The sequence below is a fragment of the Triticum aestivum genome, chromosome 1B (genome assembly GCF_018294505.1).
Source record: "Triticum aestivum cultivar Chinese Spring chromosome 1B, IWGSC CS RefSeq v2.1, whole genome shotgun sequence".
Lineage (NCBI taxonomy): Eukaryota > Viridiplantae > Streptophyta > Magnoliopsida > Poales > Poaceae > Triticum > Triticum aestivum.
Genome location: NC_057795.1, coordinates 390,395,212 through 390,413,887, shown reverse-complemented (window position 1 = coordinate 390,413,887; position 18,676 = coordinate 390,395,212).

Sequence of the window (18,676 nt, the reverse complement as noted above, 5' to 3'; positions counted from 1 at the left end):
ACCGAAAGGTCGAACATGAATCATATAGTAGATATGATCAACATAGATATGTTCACCATTGAAAACTACTCCATCTCACGTGATGATCGGACATGGTTTAGTTGATTTGGATCATGTATCATTTAGATGACTTGAGGGATGTCTATCTAAGTGGGAGTTCTTAAGTAATATGATTAATTGAACTTTAATTTATCATGAACTTAGTCCTGATAGTATTTGCAAATTATGTTGTAGATCAATAGATCGTGTTGTATCTTCCCTATGTTTTTTGATATGTTCCTAGAGAAAACTAAGTTGAAAGATGATAGTAGCAATGATGTGGACTGGGTCTGTAATATGAGGTTTATCCTCATTGCTGCATACAAGAATTATGTCCTTGATGCACCGCTAGGTGATAGACCTATTGCAGGAGTAGATGCATACATTATGAATGTTTGGCTAGCTCAATATGATGACTAATTGATAGTTTAGTGCACGATGCTTTACGACTTAGAACCGGGACTTCAAAAACGTTTTGAACACCACGGAGCATATGAGATGTTCCAAGAGCTGAAATTGGTATTTCAAACTCATGTCCGTGTCAAGAGGTATGAGATCTCTGACAAGTTGTTCGCCTAAAATATGGAGGAGAATTGCTCAGATAGTGAGCATGTGCTCAGAATGTCTGGGTACTACAATCGCTTGAATCAAGTGGGAGTTAATCTTACAGATAAGACAGTGACTGACAGAGTTCTCTAGTCACCATCATCAAGTTACTGGAACTTCATGATGAACTATAGTATGCAAGGGATGAAAAAACGATTCCCGAGCTCTTCATGATTCTGAAATCGATGAAGGTAGAAATCAAGAAAGAGCATCAAGTGTTGATGATTGACAAGACCACTAGTTTAAAGAAAAGGGAAAAGGGAAAGAAAGGGAACTTCAAGTAGAATGGAAAGCAAGTTGTCACTCCCGTGAAGAAGCCCAAAGCTGGACCTAAGCCTGAAACTGAGTGCTTCTACTGCAAAGGAAATGGTCACTGGAAGCGGAACTGCCCCGAATATTTGGCGGATAAGAAGGATGGCAAATTGAACAAAGGTATATTTGATATACATGTTATTGATGTGTACCTTACTAGTGCTCGTACTAACCCCTGGGTATTTGATACTTGTTCGATTGCTAAGATTAGTAACTTGAAACATGAGTTGCAGAATAAATAGAGACTAGTTGAGGATGAAGTGACGATGTGTGTTGGAAGTGGTTCCAAGATTGATATGATCATCATCGCACACTCCCGATACTTTCGGGATTAGTGTTGAACCTAAATAAATGTTATTTGGTGTTTGCGTTGAGCATGAATATGATTAGATCATGTTTATTGCAATACGGTTATTAATTTAAGACAGAGAATAATTGTTATTATGTTTACATGAATAAAACCTTCTATGGTCATACACCCAATGTTGATGGTTTATTAAATCTCGATCGTGGTAATACACATATTCATAATATTGATGCCAAAAGATGCAAAGTTGATAATGATAGTGCAACTTATTTGTGGCACTGTCATTTGGGTCATATCAATGTAAAGCGCATGAACAAACTCCATAAAGATGGACTTTTGGAATCACTTAATTATGAATCATTTGATACTTGTGAATCGTGCCTTATGGTCAAGATGACTAAAACTCCGTTCTCCGGAACAATGGAACAAGCTAGTGACTTATTGGAAATAATACATATCGATGTATGTGGTCCAATGAGTGTTGATGCTCGTGGAGGGTATTGTTATTTTCTGACCTTCATAGATGATTTAAGCAGATACGGGTATATCTACTTGATGAAACACAAGTCTAAAACATTTGAAAAGTTCAAAGAATTTGAGAGTGAAGTGGAGAATCATCATAACAAGAAAATAAAAGTTTCTACGATCTGATCATGGAGGAGAATATTTGAGTTACGAGTTTGGCCTTCATTTAAAACAATGTGGAATAGTTTCACAGCTCACGCCACCTGGAACACCACAGTGCAATGGTGTGTTCGAACGTTGTAACCGTACTTTATTGGATATGGTGCGATCTATAATGTCTCTTACCGATTTACCACTATCGTTTTGGGGTTATGCATTAGAGACAACTGCATTAACTTTAAATAAGGCACTGTCAAAATCCATTGAGACGACACCGTATGAACTATGGTTTTGCAAGAAACCAAAGCTGACGTTTCTTAAAGTTTGCGGCTGCGATGCTTATGTGAAAAAAAACATCAACCTGATAAGCTCGAACCCAAATCAGAGAAATGCGTCTTCATAGGATACCCAAAAGAAACTATTGGTTACACCTTCTATCACAGATCCGAAGGCAAGATATTCGTTGCTAAGAATGGATCCTTTCTAGAGAACGAGTTTCTCTCCAAAGAAGTGAGTGGGAGGAAAGTAGAACTTGATGAGGTAATTATACCTTCTCCTGAATTGGAAAGTAGTTCATCACAGAAATTGTTGCAGTGATCCCTACACCAATTAATGAGGAAGCTAATGATGATGATCATGAAACTTCAGATCAAGTTACTACCGAACCTCATAGGTCAACCAGAGTACGGTCTACACTAGAGTGGTATGGTAATCCTATTTTGGAAGTCATGTTACTAGACCATGATGAACCTGTGAACTATGAGGAAGCGATGATGAGCCCAGGTTCCGTGAAATGGCTTGAGGTCATGAAATTTGAGATAGGATCCATATATGAGAACAAAGTGTGGACTTTGGTGGACTTTCCCGATGATCGGCAGGCCATTAAGAATAAATGGATCTTCAAGAGGAATACAGATGCTAATGGCAGTGTTACTATCTATAAAGCTCGACTACTCGCAAAAGGGTTTTTGACAAGTTCAAGACGTTGACTACAATGAGATTTTCTCAACCATAGAGATGCATAAAGTCCGTCCGAATCATGTTAGCAATTGCCATATTTTATGAAATCTGGCAAATGGATATCAAAAATTGCATTTCTTAAATGGATATCTCTAAGGAGAGTTGTATATGATGCAACCGAAAGGTTTTGTCAATCCTAAAGGTGCTAACAAAGTGTGCGAGCTCCAGCGATCCATCTGTGGACTGGTGCAAGCATCTTGGAGTTGGAATATACGCTTTGATGAGTTGATCAAAACATATAGTTTTATACAGACTTGCGATGAAGCCTGTATTTACAAGAAAGTGAGTGGGAGCACTACATCCTTTATGATAAGTATATGTGAATGACATATTGTTGATCGGAAATGATGTAGAATTTTCTAGAAAGCATAAAGGAGAGTTTGGAAGGATATTTTCAAACAAAGACCTCGGTGAAGCTGCTTATATATTCGGCATCAAGATCTATAGAGATAGATAAAGACGCTTGATAAGAAATTTCAATGAGTACATACCTTGACAAGATTTTGAAGTAGTTCAAAATGGAACAGTCAAAGAAGGAGTTCTTGCCTGTATTACAAGGTGTAAAGTTGAGTAAGACTCAAAACCCGACCACGGCAGAAAATAGAAAGATAATGAAAGTCATTCCCTATGCCTTAGCCATAGGTTCTATAAAGTATGCTTTGCTGTGTACCAGACCTATTGTTCATCTTATCATGAGTTTGGCAAGGGGGTACGATAGTGATCCAAGAGTGGATCACTGGACAATGGTCAAAGTTATCCTTAGTTACCTAAGAAGACTAAGGAAATTTTTCTCGGTTATGGAGGTGATAAAAAGAGTTCGTCGTAAAGAGTTACATCGATGCAAGCTTTTACATCAATCCAGATGACTCTAAGTCTCAATCTAGATACATATCAAAAGTGGGAGCAATTAGCTAGAGTAGCTCATACAGAGCAGTGTAGACATAGAAATTTGCAAAATACATACGGATCTGAATGTGACAGACCCATTGACTAAACTTCTCTCACAAGCAAAACATGATCACACCTTAGTAACTTTGGGTGTTAATCACATAGCGATGTGAACTAGATTATTGACTCTAGTAAACCCTTTGAGTGTTGGTCACATGGCGATGTGAACTGGGTGTAATCACATAACGATGTGATCTATTGGTGTTAAATCACATGGCGATGTGGACTAGATTATTGACTCTAGTGCAAGTGGGAGACTGAAAGAAATATGCCCTAGAAGCAATAATAAAGTTGTTATTTTATATTTCCTTACTTCATGATAAATGTTTATTATTCATGCTAGAATTGTATTAACCGTAAACTAAGTACATGTGTGAATACATAGACAAAACAACGTGTTCCTAGTATGCCTCTACTAGACTAGCTCGTTAATCAAAGATGACTAAGTTTCCTAGCCATGGACATGAGATTTTATTTGATAACGGGATCACATCATTAGTAGAATGATGTGATGGACAAGACCCATCCATTAGCTTAGCATAATGATCGTTAAGTTTTATTGCTATTGCTTTCTTCATGACTTATACATGTTCCTCTGACTATGAGATTATGCAACTCCCGAATAGCGGAGGAACACCTTGTGTGCTATCAAACGTCACAACGTAACTGGGTGTTTATAAAGATGCTCTATAGGTGTCTCCGATGGTGTTTGTTGGGTTGGCATAGATTGAGATTAGGATTTGTCACTCCATGTATCGGAGAGGTATCTCTGGGCCCTCTCGGTAGTGCTCATCACTATAAGCCTTGCAAGCAATGTGACTAATGAGTTAGTTGCGAGATGAAGCTGTCGGCATCCTGGATACGGGGGGTATCCAGCCCTGCCTGCCTGCGGCCCACCATGTGGCTCCATCGACGGCCTGGTACAGCCCATCTTCAGCATCAATAGCTCAAGACCCTCGCGAGGGACCAAGCATCGCGAGGCGGATGACCCCAAGACCCCCAAGGAGATCGGACTCCTCAGGCTGGCTTCCAAGGGGCAGAGAGTTCTATGCAAGGTTTACCTCACGAGGCTCAGCTGACGTGAGCTGTGACGACCAAGGCCAGGCGGCCGCCAGGCGGGTGCAGAGCGCAGGTTTACTCTTCGGTGCAAGGGAGGCAAGCCACATGCGCGGGGTCCCGAGGAATCAGCTAAAGGTTTCCATTCCGGTGCAACAAGACCAAGACCGCCACGACGGAGGTCATCGACGAGCCCACCACAGTGTCACGACTAGAGGCTTTTTGCAGGCGAAGACTACTTTTGTCAGGATAGGTTGTACTACTTGTCCCCTTTCAAATCCAGCCATTGTGGGATCCCTTCCCGCCAACATTTGGGAAGAGGACCAAGGCCACTATAAATAGGACTTAGCCACCACCATAGAGAGGGGGACAGATCGAACTACCACACACAACACCAGCTCCCTCGAGCTCAAGAACACCTCACCTCCTAAGGCCAGTTCATCCATTGTACTAGTTCTTCCTCAGGCTACAAGGCAATCCACCACACCACACTGGAGTAGGGTATTACACCACAATGGTGGCCTGAACCAGTATAAATTGTTGTGTCCCTTTGTCTCTTTGAGCTTGACGTGCTAAGCTTAGGAGGATCGCGAGTAGGCAGGCTGGGTAGGTTGAGATCTCCACATGCACCCCAGTGTTCGAACCTCTCGAGGGTTTGCGGAACCTGAAAAATCTGACATTTGGCGCGCCACGTAGGGGTGCGTCAGATCCTCTCCTCCGTCGACCAGTCTCTTGCCACTCCAACACCTCCATGGCCGATGCATGCCAAGCTCGCGCCAAGCATCGGGCCCCAGTCGCCGCCCGCGTCGCTCAGACGGCTCTGGCGGGTGATGGCTTTGCCTGTCGCGCTCCGTCTTCGGCGGCCGACGCCAAAACGGCCCTGCCGGCCATGAGAAGCAAGCTTCATCGTTGCGCCCATCGGTGCGCCGTGACAGGCACACCGCTACTCCGTCACTGACCCTGGCAGCTTTGTCATCCCACGCGCGTTGCGGCCAGGTGGACACACAGGCCCTCTGCTCTTGGCTCGAGAGCTCCTTCACTACCGCCCGGTGGGTGACCTCTACGAGGAGTGGCTCGAGCGGATCGCTGAGCTCATCAGCGTTGCGCACGTGGGCTCGGCCGAGCCGGCTCGCTCACTGCCTCAGCAACCACCTGCAGTGAGCGATGTGGCGCATGGGGCTCCTCCACCATCTCCAGTCCAGGGCGTCATTGTCGGCCCGAGGCATGCGGCACCACGGCGCGACCCGCCGCACCCTGTGCTAGCTCGGGAAGACGTGAGCGGCCAGGTGGTGCAGCGACTGCAAGGATAAGCGTGCGTGCTTCCAGCGCCCCAGCACCAGGCCCGCATACCGAGGTGGTGGTGCGCGTGCACCAGGACCAGGGTCTCCCTCCGCGACGACCTCCAGTGGCCACGACAGGATGTCGCACGTTCACCCAGGAGCTCCGCAACATCGTCTGGACAAGCAAGTTCAAGCCCGACCTTCCTCCATGCTAGGACGGCACCGCCGACCCCGCCGAGTTCCTACAGCTCTACAAGCTGAGCATCGAGGCGGCCAGCGGCGATGAGAAGATCATGACAAAGTGGTTTCCCATGGCCCTCAAGGATGGCGCACGTTCTTGGATCCTGAACCTGCCCGAGGGGTCGATCTCTTCTTGGGAGGAGATGCGCAGCCGCTTCATCGCCAACTTCCAGGGCACTCGCGGCTGCCCGCCGGCCGCAGGTGACCTACATCGCATCAAGCAACAACCTGGAGAGACCGTGCAGAAGTACATCCAGCGCTTCAACAACGTGCGCGTCAAGATTCCCAAGGTGTCGGACGAGGCCATCATCTCAGTGTTCTCTGATGGTGTCCATGATGTCAAGATGAAGGAGGAGCTCGCCATCCATGAGGATCTCTGCACGGCTCTGGAGATGTTCAACATGGCGAACAAGTGCGCGAGGGCAGAGGAGGAGCGCATTTCCCTCCTCGAGCTCCCCGATGCTAATCCAGAAGACAAGAAGACCAAGACCAAGGACGTGAAGTGCAAGGGGCCAGCTATGCTTGCGGCCGAACCAGAGACAAAGCACGGCTGCAACCAGCCCGAGTCATCCAAGATAAAGTGAACTTTCTGCGTCTTCCATAACGTTTATAGCCATAACACCAACGACTGTCAGGAGCTTAGGGCCCTCCGCGACAGGCGCCTCGGTCGACGCCCCGAGTGTAATGATCGAGGCTACGGTCACGGAAGCAGCTGAAGTGGAGGACGCTGGGACGGACGCGACCATCGTCAAGAGTGGCGCGACCAGCCTCATGAGGACCGCTTGCAAGGCCAGCCTCGCGAGGGCGCCTGGAGCGAGTAGCCTCGTGAGGACCGCCCTCGGGGCAATGCAATGATGCCCCCTCTGCCTGCACTGCCAAGAAGGAATGAGGACCACCATCAGGACGAGGGGGCTGGGGCTTCCAGGAGCATCAAGCCTTCGCCTGCATCTTGGGCGGCTCACAAGCCCTGGCTTCCCACCACATATTCAAGTAGTTCGCGCGCGAGGTGAACGCAGCGCTCCCCAAGCTCGAAGCAACTCGCCCTCTCAGGTGGTCCAAGTGTGCCATCACCTTCAGCTCCTCGGACTAGCTCAAGTGCGCGACCACTGCTGGCGTGCTCCCTATGCTCTGCTCCCCCGTCATCAGCAACATGGTCGTCACCAAGACTCTCATCGACGGTGGGGCTGGGCTCAATGTGCTATCTGTTCATACGTTCGACAGGCTCCAAGTGTCGTACTACCAGCTTCACCCAACCAAGTCATTTCAGGAGTGACCGATGGTTCTACACACCCGATAGGGCAGGTCCGCCTCCTGGTCACCTTCGGCGAGCGCAACAGCTACCGCACTTAGCTCATCGACTTCGACGTCGCCGACATCCGCCTGCCCTACAATGCCATCCTAGGATACCCAGCACTGGCCAAGTTCGCGGCAGCTACGCACCACGGCGACAACGTCCTCAAGATGCCAGGAAGTTGCAGTGCCATCACAGTCGCGCGCCAGGAGAAGGATGCACTGTGCTCCCTGGAGCGCGCCTTCCAGGCTGCGGCGATCGAGAACCCAGAAGATGAGGGTGGCATCCTCCCTCCTGAGGTAGCCCCCAAGACGAAGAAGCTACAGCTGGGACAAGGGTCTTGTGAAGGAGCATCGCTCAAGGACGCCATGCTGAGCCTCGCGTCCCCGGACACGGCACCTGCACCCATCGCATAGGAAGGCGCGCCTGGCACCCCTCTCAGGCTGGGATCGGGGGCTCTCCTCGGGAGGGCCTCAGACCTAGCCAGGGTCACGAGGGAGGCGCTCAGGCACCATGTGGAGGCGCTCTTCAGAGCATGCTTCCCAGGAGAAGGCAGCAGATGTGAGGCACCAGGTGGTTAGGAGTTCATCAGCAAGGCAATCGAGGAGATACAAGGAGCAAGGGTTCTACAAGGCGATCGTCGCCTGCCGCGCGGCACGGCTCACTGCCCTGGCGAGGGTAAGGAGTTCCGCGTCTGCATCGACATCCTCGGGCTCAATAGGACCGCGTCTCAGCAGCTCATCTGGTCATCTCGCACTGGCCGGTGCAAGGGACCACCTCACAGCTACGTCTGCATGCCCTTCGGCCTGCCGGGCGCGGGTGTGGCGTTCTAGCGTTGCATGAGGGATGCCCTGGTGGCTCGCGGGGCCAGGCCTCAGGCGGTCCTGGTGGAGATGGAGGCGCACCTTCAGGAGCCTCTCGGGCCCTCTGAGCCTCCCGAGGCTCGGCATCAGAGGGGCTCATGAGGAACAACTTCGGCAGCGTGTGTTGTTGGCTACTTAACACCTCTTCAGCAATGGTACCAGGTGACATCTCTCTAGTTCGTTCAGTCTGGGGGTGCCCCTTGGGCTGCATCATCCCCATGCCGTGTGGGTTCGTCCATACGGCATGTATCCCTTCAGCATCTATTAGATCTAGTTTATAGTCCTTCACAAGCTACCTTTAGATTATTAACTGCCTGATCGGCGGTTCGTTGCTAAGAACGTCTCGCGCCCTTGCAAGTCCTCCTGCGACCGCCTCATGATTAAGGACTGGCACGGCATCTGTGCTCGGGTTCATCCCTACAGCGTCGCTAAATCCAAGAGGCTGAGCTCTGGCTCACGGGCCAATCCCCATGTACGTCACCTCCCATGGCCCTTGGTGCCTTGTTCTCACATGAGCTAATCGCAGGTGGGAAAGTGAGGGCGCGCGACCTGGTGCCCCCGTGGCCACGAGAACCGCGCACCGGTTGTTTTTCTTCAGGATCTTTGCATGAGAAGACTAGGCACGGCGTCTATGCTCGGGTCCGTCCCTGCAGCGTCAATAAACCCAACGGTTGAGCTCTGTCTTGCGGGTCGGCCCCGTTCACGTCACCTCCTGGGGTCGTTGGTGTCCGGCCTTCTCATGCAATAACCTCAGGAAACTCATTCAATGCAGGATGCCTAACCATCTCGCAGGATTAACACAAGCATCCCCAATCAAGACCAGGCGCAACCCGCCTTGAGGTAGGGCCTCGTGAGTCCTGTGCTGGCTCACGGGTGCCCATATACACCTCATCTAGCCCTGCCGTGCAAGCCACGTGTCAGGGCGGGGTTGTACATGCCCCGGGGGCTCTCCTCAGAGGGAGCCCCCTCCCACGCACCAGTGGAAGCACCATGCTCCATGCTGGCCGTTGACACTGCCGAGGAGAGGCTATGCCCGTGCAAGAGCAGAAGCGCTATGCTCCGCGCTGGTGATAAACAACTAGGGGTGGGCTCGCGGCTGCATTAACCCCAGGGAGCCTCTGGGCTCAGTGGCTAGCCTCACCGCACTGCTCCCCCTTGGGAGGGTAGCGTGAGGGGGCTGGGCACGGGGGCTACGCTCAGGTCACGCTTGGCGTACCCCACCTCACCAGGCCTTACGGACCTGGTCTTCACGCACCCCTCCCAAGCAATAGCTCGGTGAGGGAAAGGTATGATGGTTAGTTCGTATGTCGAGGGGGACTCTTGAGCATCGCGTCTGAGGAGCCTAACTGGCCACGTAGCCCCTCGCCCCTTGGAATCGTCCTGGTGATCCGGACGACCCAACGGCGGTTGAGGCATGCGCGGAGCCGGGCCCTGTCGACGCAGAACATCAAGGACCAAACTTCCACCCTTCCTTTTCAAGCCATTTGTACGTCAAGGGGGACTCCTGAGCATTGTGTCTCAGGATCCTAATTGGTCACATAGCCCTTCACCCCTTGGACTCGTCCTGGTGATCTGGACCACCCAACGGCGGCTGAGGCATGCACGGGGCCAACCCCTGCCGGCGCAAAACATCAAGGCTTGCCCCTGCGCCTTTTCCTCAGATGTTCGCACGTCAAGGAGGACTCCTGAGCACCGCGTATCAGGAGCCTAACTGGTCACGTAGCCCCTGACCCCTTGGGCTCGTCCTAGCGATCCGGATGACCCAACAGCGGCTAAGGTATGCGCAGGGCCAGGCTCCACCGACGCAGAACAACAAAGCAAACAGAAAAGTCAAGGGACCATAATCTAATTATTACAAAACATATTGTTCCAGACAGACAGTTTTAAAACGCCTCCCCGAGGCATACTTCATGATGCATGATAAGTAGGAAGGAGCTGCGTCGCTGGGCCACCCCCTCAGAGCTGGGTGCCGCCGTCACCTGCCAATGGAGCCTCATCACCAGACGCGTTGCCCTTCTCCTTGGCCTTGGTTGAAGGGCTGATGACCAGGAACTTACTCAGCATGGCGTCCACACAGCTCTTCACGGCGGCAGCAGCAGCGAACTGGGAATCGGGATCGATCGAAGCGAGGAAGGAGGAGAGGTCGAAGTCGGCATCCTGAAGATAAAGATACCTGAAGACGCATGTAAGGGCTGAGGAAGAGAGCGAGCGTGCCTCGTTCTCCACCAAGGAGGCAAACCCGTTGACAGCATCTTCGAGCACGAGCAAGACTTCAGGAAGCAAGGAGCAGGGCTCTCCCTCAGGGTCACTGCCATCGCCTTCTTCAGCGGATCGTCCCCAAAGAGCGGCCCCTGAGCCTTGTTGAGCCGCGCCTCGAGGGTGTTGCGTTCCATGGCGGCCGCCTTCTTGGCCTCGACAATAGCTGCTTGGGCTGCCTCCGCCTCCTCCTTCAGCTTCGCCAGGCAGTCGCACTCGCAACCTGCTCCAAGGCTGTCTTCTTCACCTTGGCACCTCGATCAGCCACAGCGGCCTCCTGGGCCTTCAGCTTCTCCTCGCGCTCATGGAGCTGGCTGGCCTGAGCGGCCTGCTGGTCCTGAAGAGCCTTCAGTTCAGCCTCCACCACGCGGCATCGGTCCTCAACTTCTGTGGCTTCCTTCCACGCCAGGTTGCGCTCGGTGGCGACCACCCCAAGCACCTTCTGGGCTTCCTCTGCAGAGGCCCAGGCTGCGCGGACAGACGCATTGGCCTGGAGCCAACCAGACATCAGCCCCAGGTGTGCTTGCGTCGAGCGATGATCCGGGCCCCGAAGCTCATCCTGGAGGAGGTCCAGCACCATCCTTGCCTCCTCCAGGGTCCTGGAGGTGGCAGGAGTGCCACGGCACGGCCGCATGCTGGGCAGGAGAGGAGACGCCCTCGGTGCCAAGGCAGAAGAAACCTCAGCCTCAGGAAGGACTGGGGGCTCCAGAGGCTGGGTAACCTCAGCTGCCGCAGCAAGGACGGGCGCTGGCGGGGTCAGCACCACCAAAGGTGTCGGCACCTCCTGAGAAAGGGCTTCCATGCCCTGGGGAGACGGCGTCACCACTGAAGCTGCGAGGGCTGCAACATTCTCCTTCACCAGGGCCACGGCGACCTCCGCGTCCTCCTTCTACTTCTTCGACGGCAGTTGCCTGATGATAGACAAGGACGCTAAGCATCGCTTCAAGAATTAACAAACAAGGCTAAGGAAAAGACTCACTCGCCGGGGAAGACATAGTTCCTCTTCAGGCTCAGCAGCGGGCGCGGAGCCAGTGCAGCTGGTGCAGAGCTCTTGGGAGCAGAAGAACTCGCAATCGGAGCCACTCGAGACGCCATCGGTGAAGGCAGAATGCTGCCCGGAGGAATCAGCGTGGTCCTGCCCTTCTTCGTGGCCGCCCGCTTGGGCTGCTGCAAAGAGGACACCGCGGATCTCGTGGTGACTTCGGAGGGGCGAGGCACCTCCACCACCGGAGGCTCATCATCATCATCGTCAGGGAAGTCGCGGAGGAGCTCTCTCTGCCACAGGATAGAGGATTCCTCCATGACCTCGTCCTCGGTGGCCTCGGAGGATGGATCGCCGGAGGACAGATTCACCAAGGCGGTAGGAGGTGGGGGAGGCCCCGCTCGCATGAGCCCAAACTCATCAAAAACCGACATGGCAGCAGCGACCTCCTCCTCATCATCTCGACAGTACAGTGGGAACCAATCCTCCGGAGGATCACTCGGGTCCTTCCCCGTCAAATGCAGCAACACCTTGCTTAGCTCCTCCTTTTGAATGGCGTCCTGGCGCATGCGGATCTTGTCGTTGGCGTCCCCGAGCTTCCACAGGGGGCGGGAGTGGTCCAGGAGTGGTGCTATGCGCTGCCTCAAAACTCCTTGATTAACATAGCCCTCGGCAGCTTCTCGCTCTTCAGTCCTTCTCCATCTTCTTCACCAATGGCATTAGAGAAGGGTCGATGATCTTCCTAGAGAGCCACCCCTTCTCTGAAACAGGGAGTCTGGTCGGCAGCTCCAGCGAGCTCTGGGAGCACTTGGCGTCCATCAGAACGCACCTCTTCAAGGCATCCTCCACCTTCTTCCCGACGCGGGAGACCGTGTTACCACCCCACGCCGCAACGAAGCCAATGCATCCGACCGGGTGGTTGCCGGTCATGTGGAGGAAGAAGAAATGGCAGAGCATGGTGACGGAGGGCATCACCCCCACGAATGCCTCACAGTAGAAGGTGAAGATGGAAAGGAGGAGGATAGAGTTGGGATGAATGTGGAGCGAGTGGAGGCCATAGTGGTAAAGAACAGCGTAGAAGAAGTGGGAGAACGGGGGCACCAGCCTCGAATAGATGTTGTGCAGGAAGAAAGGGAAAAAGTGTTGTTAGCGGGATCAGGCGAGGCGGCGGCGACCCAGAGCACCGTCCCCTTCCACTCGTTGTCATCGCTCGCAGTCAGGAGGAGCACGGTCTAGAGCTTCTCCCCGGCCATGGAGGGCGCGAGAAGTGCCGGCTCGTACTAGGCAGAGCCAGCAGCCGGGACTGAGGCCGTGGTCTTCTCAACAGCCATTGAGCAAGAAATTGGGAAAAAAATCGGCAGATCTGGTGAGTTCTTCCGCTGCTAGGAGAAGGGGATCTGGAGCAAGACGAAGGAGGGGTAATGAAAGCCTGGCAGCGGATGGCAGCCCTTTTGTCACAAGGAGATGGTTACCGAGGCAGCGTGGGGAAGCGGAGTCACCCACGTCCCATCAATCGCCACACGTCATCAAGGTCGTAGGCGGTTAGGGCATGCAGTGCTCCCCACTTGCCCTTTGACTTCGCCTAGAAGCCAAGTCCGAGCGCGCCATGGGCCCGAGGGCTACTGTCGGTGTCCTGGATATGGGGGTATCCAGCCCTACCTACCTGCGGCCCACCACGTGGCTCCATCGATGACCTGGTACGGCCCAGCTTCAGCATCAACAGCTCAAGACCCTCGCGAGGGACCAAGCCTCGCGAGGCGGACGATGCCAAGACCCCCGAGGGGATCGGCCTCCTCAGGCTGGCTCCCGAGGGGCGGAGAGTTCTATGCAAGGTTACCTCACGAGGCTCAGCTGACGTGAGCCATGACGACCAAGGCCAGGCGGGCGCCAGGTGGGCGCAAAGCGCAGGTTTCCTCTTCGGTGCAAGGGCGGCAAGCCACAGGCGCAGGGTCCTGAAGAATCAGCTAAAGGTTTCCATTCTGGTGCAACAAGACCAAGACCGCCAGGACGGCAGGACGGAGGTCATCGACGAGCCCACCGCAGCGTCATGACCAGAGGCTTTTCGTAGGCGAAGACTACTTTTGTCAGGATGGGTTGTACTACTTGTCCCCTTTTAAATCTGGCCGTTGTGGGATCCCTTCCCGCCAACATTTGGGAAGAGGACCAAGGCCACTATAAATAGGACTTAGCCACCACCATAGAGAGGGACAGATCGAACTAGCACACACCACACCAGCTCCCTCGAGCTCAAGAACACCTTACCTCCTGAGGCTAGTTCACCCATTGTACTATTTCTTCCTCAGCCTACAAGGCAATCCACTACACCACACTGGAGTAGGGTATTACACCACAATGGTGGCCTGAACCAGTATAAATTTGTGTGTCCCTTTGTCTCTTTGAGCTTGACGCGCTAGGCTTAGGAGGATCGCGAGTAGGAAGGCTGGGTAGGTTGAGATCTCCGCACGCACCCCAGTGTTCGAACCTCTCGAGGGTTTGCGGAACCCGAAATTCCACAAGAGCATTACAGAACGAGTAAAGAGACTTGTCAGTAATGAGATTGAACTAGGTATGATGATACCGATGATCGAATCTTAGGCAAGTAACATATCGATGACAAAGGGAACAACATATGTTGTTGTGCGGTTTGACCGATAAAGATCTTCGTAGAATATGTAGGAGCCAATATGAGCATCTAGGTTCCATTATTGGTTATTGATCGGAGATGTGTCTCGATCATGTCTACATAGTTCTCGAACCCATAGGGTCTGCATGCTTAACGTTCGATGAGGATTTGTATTATGAGTTATGTGTTTTGGTGACTATTGGGGATATAACTACTGAGTATAAACCACCCAGGAGGGGCCGGGTTATACTCATAAGGAATCATCAGTATAGAAGCACATGACTACAAGGAGTGTGGCGCTTTACTACAGAGACTTAAAGGCCCAGAGCCCAAGGGGCGGATTAGGGCCCATAGACATAAACCGCCATGAGATATGTAACTTGTATTGTAAGATAGGAAACGTAGAAACCGAGCTGGACACATGTATGAGCCGGCCTCAGGATTCTATAAACCCCCGGCCGTTAACCTGTGTATATAAAGGGACGACCTGGCGGCGGTTCAGGGACAAGAAACAACAACTCGAGAACTAGGCAAAGCAGATTCGCTCCCTGGTTATCGAGACCCCATCAATTCTACCACAATTGGATCATAGGCTTTTACCTTCACCGCAAGGGGGCGAACCAGTATAAACTCCCCGTGTCCTTTGTCCGGTTTAAGCCCTCTAAGCTAACCTAGTCGCGATGGCTCCACTACTAAGTCCTCACACTAGGACATCTGACGTGATAATTCCACGACAGTTGGCGCCCACCGTGGGGCTATCGCACGATGGTTTCAAGTTCTTGGAGGGCAAGTTCGAAGGACTCAAGGGATATGCAGTGGGACAGATGACCAAGAGTCGTTGCGGCAAGCTCTACATCAATGACGTAGGCTGGGGCCCCGATGCCGGCTCAATCGAGTACGGGTACCGGGTCCCCTTTGGAGGAATTCATGTATTCATCGGAAAGATCGGCGAACCGGGCCCTGAGCCGGACATTTGCACCGACCTCGTCGAAACGGCTCAGCGTGCAAGCCCTGCCCGGGTTCAGCCCGCCATGAAGTGTGCGTTCATAGGATTCATCCATGGTGCCGAATTTGAACCAGTATCTGATGGTGAGACGGTCGTTTATTCCGATGGCGAGTCATCCACCGGGGATACCGAGTCATTGTACCGACTGCAGGATGGCCGATTCGGGGGCTGTTCCGATGGTGACAGTATTCCGTACCCCTTTGAACTGCCAAATCGGGTTGCGATCTTCATGGCCGGTACGCAGTCCACGCGACACTCGTCAGCTGCGGCAGCAATGATCTCCGGATCGGCAGCCGGGGCAGGAGGCCCCGCACGCCCGCCGGCCCAAGTCTTTTCCGGTTTACTGGATGCTCTGGCGACGTTGTTGACCACAGAAGTTAATCCGTATAATCAAGACGAGCATAACACAGAGGTCAGGAAATTGCGAGATCAGATACCTCAGGCCAAGGAGGAGATGGCTGCTGAGGAAACCAGGATGGCGGAACAGCGGGCCGCTTTAGATGCTCAGGCGCAGAGGGTTCAAGCAGAATCTTACCGCCTAATCCTGGATCAGAACGCCTCAAACGACATGATGAGAAGGAGGCACCAGTCTCATCTACCGCCGGTTTATGAAGCACGGAATCTTTTTAACACACCAGGAGCAGGAACCAGTAATCCAGCAGAAGTGAACCGGGTTGAAGCGCCCGGGACAGGAGCGCCGGATCAGCCGAGCACGATGGACCCACCTCGACAGAACCATGACCCGCCTCAGTACGGACTGGCACCGTTGGGTCATTTTCCTACCCCCTTGGATAACATGATTGCGGCGGCGTCAAGATTGGTAGCTATTCTAATTGAAGGTGACTCACCAGCAGCTGTTGAGACACGACGGGCCAGAGATCTCATTCAAACAGTGATGGTTCAGCAACAGGCTTATTCATATAGCCGGGAGAGGATCCATTCTACCCCTCCTCCAAGCCAGATTTACAGCCGCATTAGCTACGCAGGATGCGACGCGTCAGCTTACTCCGGTTCATGCCACAACTTCAGTGGAACCAGGGGTTGTTTTCAGTCTTTGGGGGTGTCGTGTGATAACCCACAAGTGTATGGGATCGCAACAGCTTTCGAGGGTAGAGTATTCAACCCAAATTTATTGATTCGACACAAGGGGAGCCAAAGAATATTCTTAAGTATTAGCAGTTGAGTTGTCAATTCAACCACACCTGGATAACTTAGTATCTGCAGCAAAGTATTTAGTAGCAAAATAGTATGATAGTAATGGTAACGATAGCAAAAGTAATATTTTTGGGTTTTGTAGTGATTGTAACAGTAGCAACAAAAAAGTAAATAAGCGAAGCACAATATATGAAAAGCTCGTAGGCATTGGATTAGTGATGGATAATTATGTCGGATGCGATTCCTCATGTAATATCTATAACCTAGGGTGACACAGAACTAGCTCCAGTTCATCAATGTAATGTAGGCATGTATTCCGAATATAGTCATATGTGCTTATGGAAAAGAACTTGCATGACATCTTTTGTCCTACCCTCCCATGGCAGCAGGGTCCTAATGAAAACTAAGGAATATTAAGCCCTCCTTTTAATAGAGAACCGAACCAAAGCATTAGCACTTAGTGAATATATGAACTCCTCAAACTACGGTCATCACCGAGAAGTATCCCGATTATTGCCACTTCGGGGTTGTCGGATCATAACACATAATAGGTGACTATAGAATTGCAAGATAGGATCAAGAACACACATATATTCATGAAAACATAATAGGTTCAGATCTGAAATCATGGCACTCGGGCCCTAGCGACAAGCATTAAGCATAGCAAAGTCATAGCAACATCAATCTCAGAACATAGTGGATACTAGGGATCAAACCCTAACAAAACTAACTTGATTACATGGTAAATCTCATCCAACCCATCACCGTCCAGCAAGCCTACGATGGAATTACTCACGCACGGCGGTGAACATCATGAAATTGGTGATGGAGGATGGTTGATGATGACGATGGCGACGAATCCCCCTCTCCGGAGCCCTGAACGGACTCCAGATCAGCCCTCCCGAGAGAGTTTAGGGCTTGGCGGCGGCTCCGTATTGTAAAACGCGATGAAACTTCCTCTCTGAATTTTTTTCTCCGCGAAACGGAATATATGGAGTTGGAGTTGAGGTTGGCGGAGCTCCAGGGGGCCCACGAGACAGGGGGCGCGCCTAGAGGGGGTGGGCGCGCCCCCCCACCCTCGTGGATGGGGTGTGGGCCCCCTGGTCTTCATCTTTTGCCAGTATTTTTTATATTTTCAGAAACTTGTCTCCGAGGATTTTCAGGTCATTCCGAGAACTTTTGTTTCCTACACATAAAACAACATCATGGCAGTTCTGCTGAAAATAGCGTCAGTCTGGGTTAGTTTCATTCAAATTATGCAAGTTAGAGTCCAAAACAAGGGCAAAAGTGTTTGGAAAAGTAGATACGTTGGAGACGTATCACCGTGTCTCATTTCGGCTCTACGCAACGTACGGCTGCCTAAGGATTTCAAGGGTCCTTGTAAGGTGCCCAATTACACTTCTAATTTACCCCCCGAGTCATGGGTCGAAAGCTATGAGATGGCAATGGAGATGCTGGATGTGGATGGAGCAGCATGTGCTACGTACTTTACCATGATATTGGATGGAACAGCTCGCACTTGGCTGAAAATTTTGCGAGCTAACTCCATTAGGTCATGGGACGAGTTAAAAGCCCGGTTTATAACAAATTTCAAAGACACGTGCAAGCAACCCATGTCAATTGTGGATCTGGTCGCTTGTGTTCAAGCAGAGAACGAATCGACCACCCATTGGGTGCGTCGGGTTTAGGAGATTTTGCATTCATCGGACCGCATCAATGCCGATTCAGCAGTTATAACGTTGGAGGGCAATTGCAAGTTTAAACCTCTGAAGTTGAAATTGGACGACTCAAGCGTCACTGCAATGACATGGGAACACTTACGGCAGCTCTGGTTAAGTATGCTGACTCTAATAGTACCAAGGATCCCGAGTCTGACGAGGAAAAGCCGGGGAAGGGAAAGAAGAGCGGCAACACCAAGGGGTAGCAGCATAATTCGGCTGGCCACGGGAACAATGGTAAGCGTAAAGCGGATAACAGTTTGGATTTTGTGGCTAACACCAACGTACAAGGTAATGCTCAGCGTCGTAAGGGTAAACCGCCCCCGTGGGGCAGAGGATCAGGCATGAAT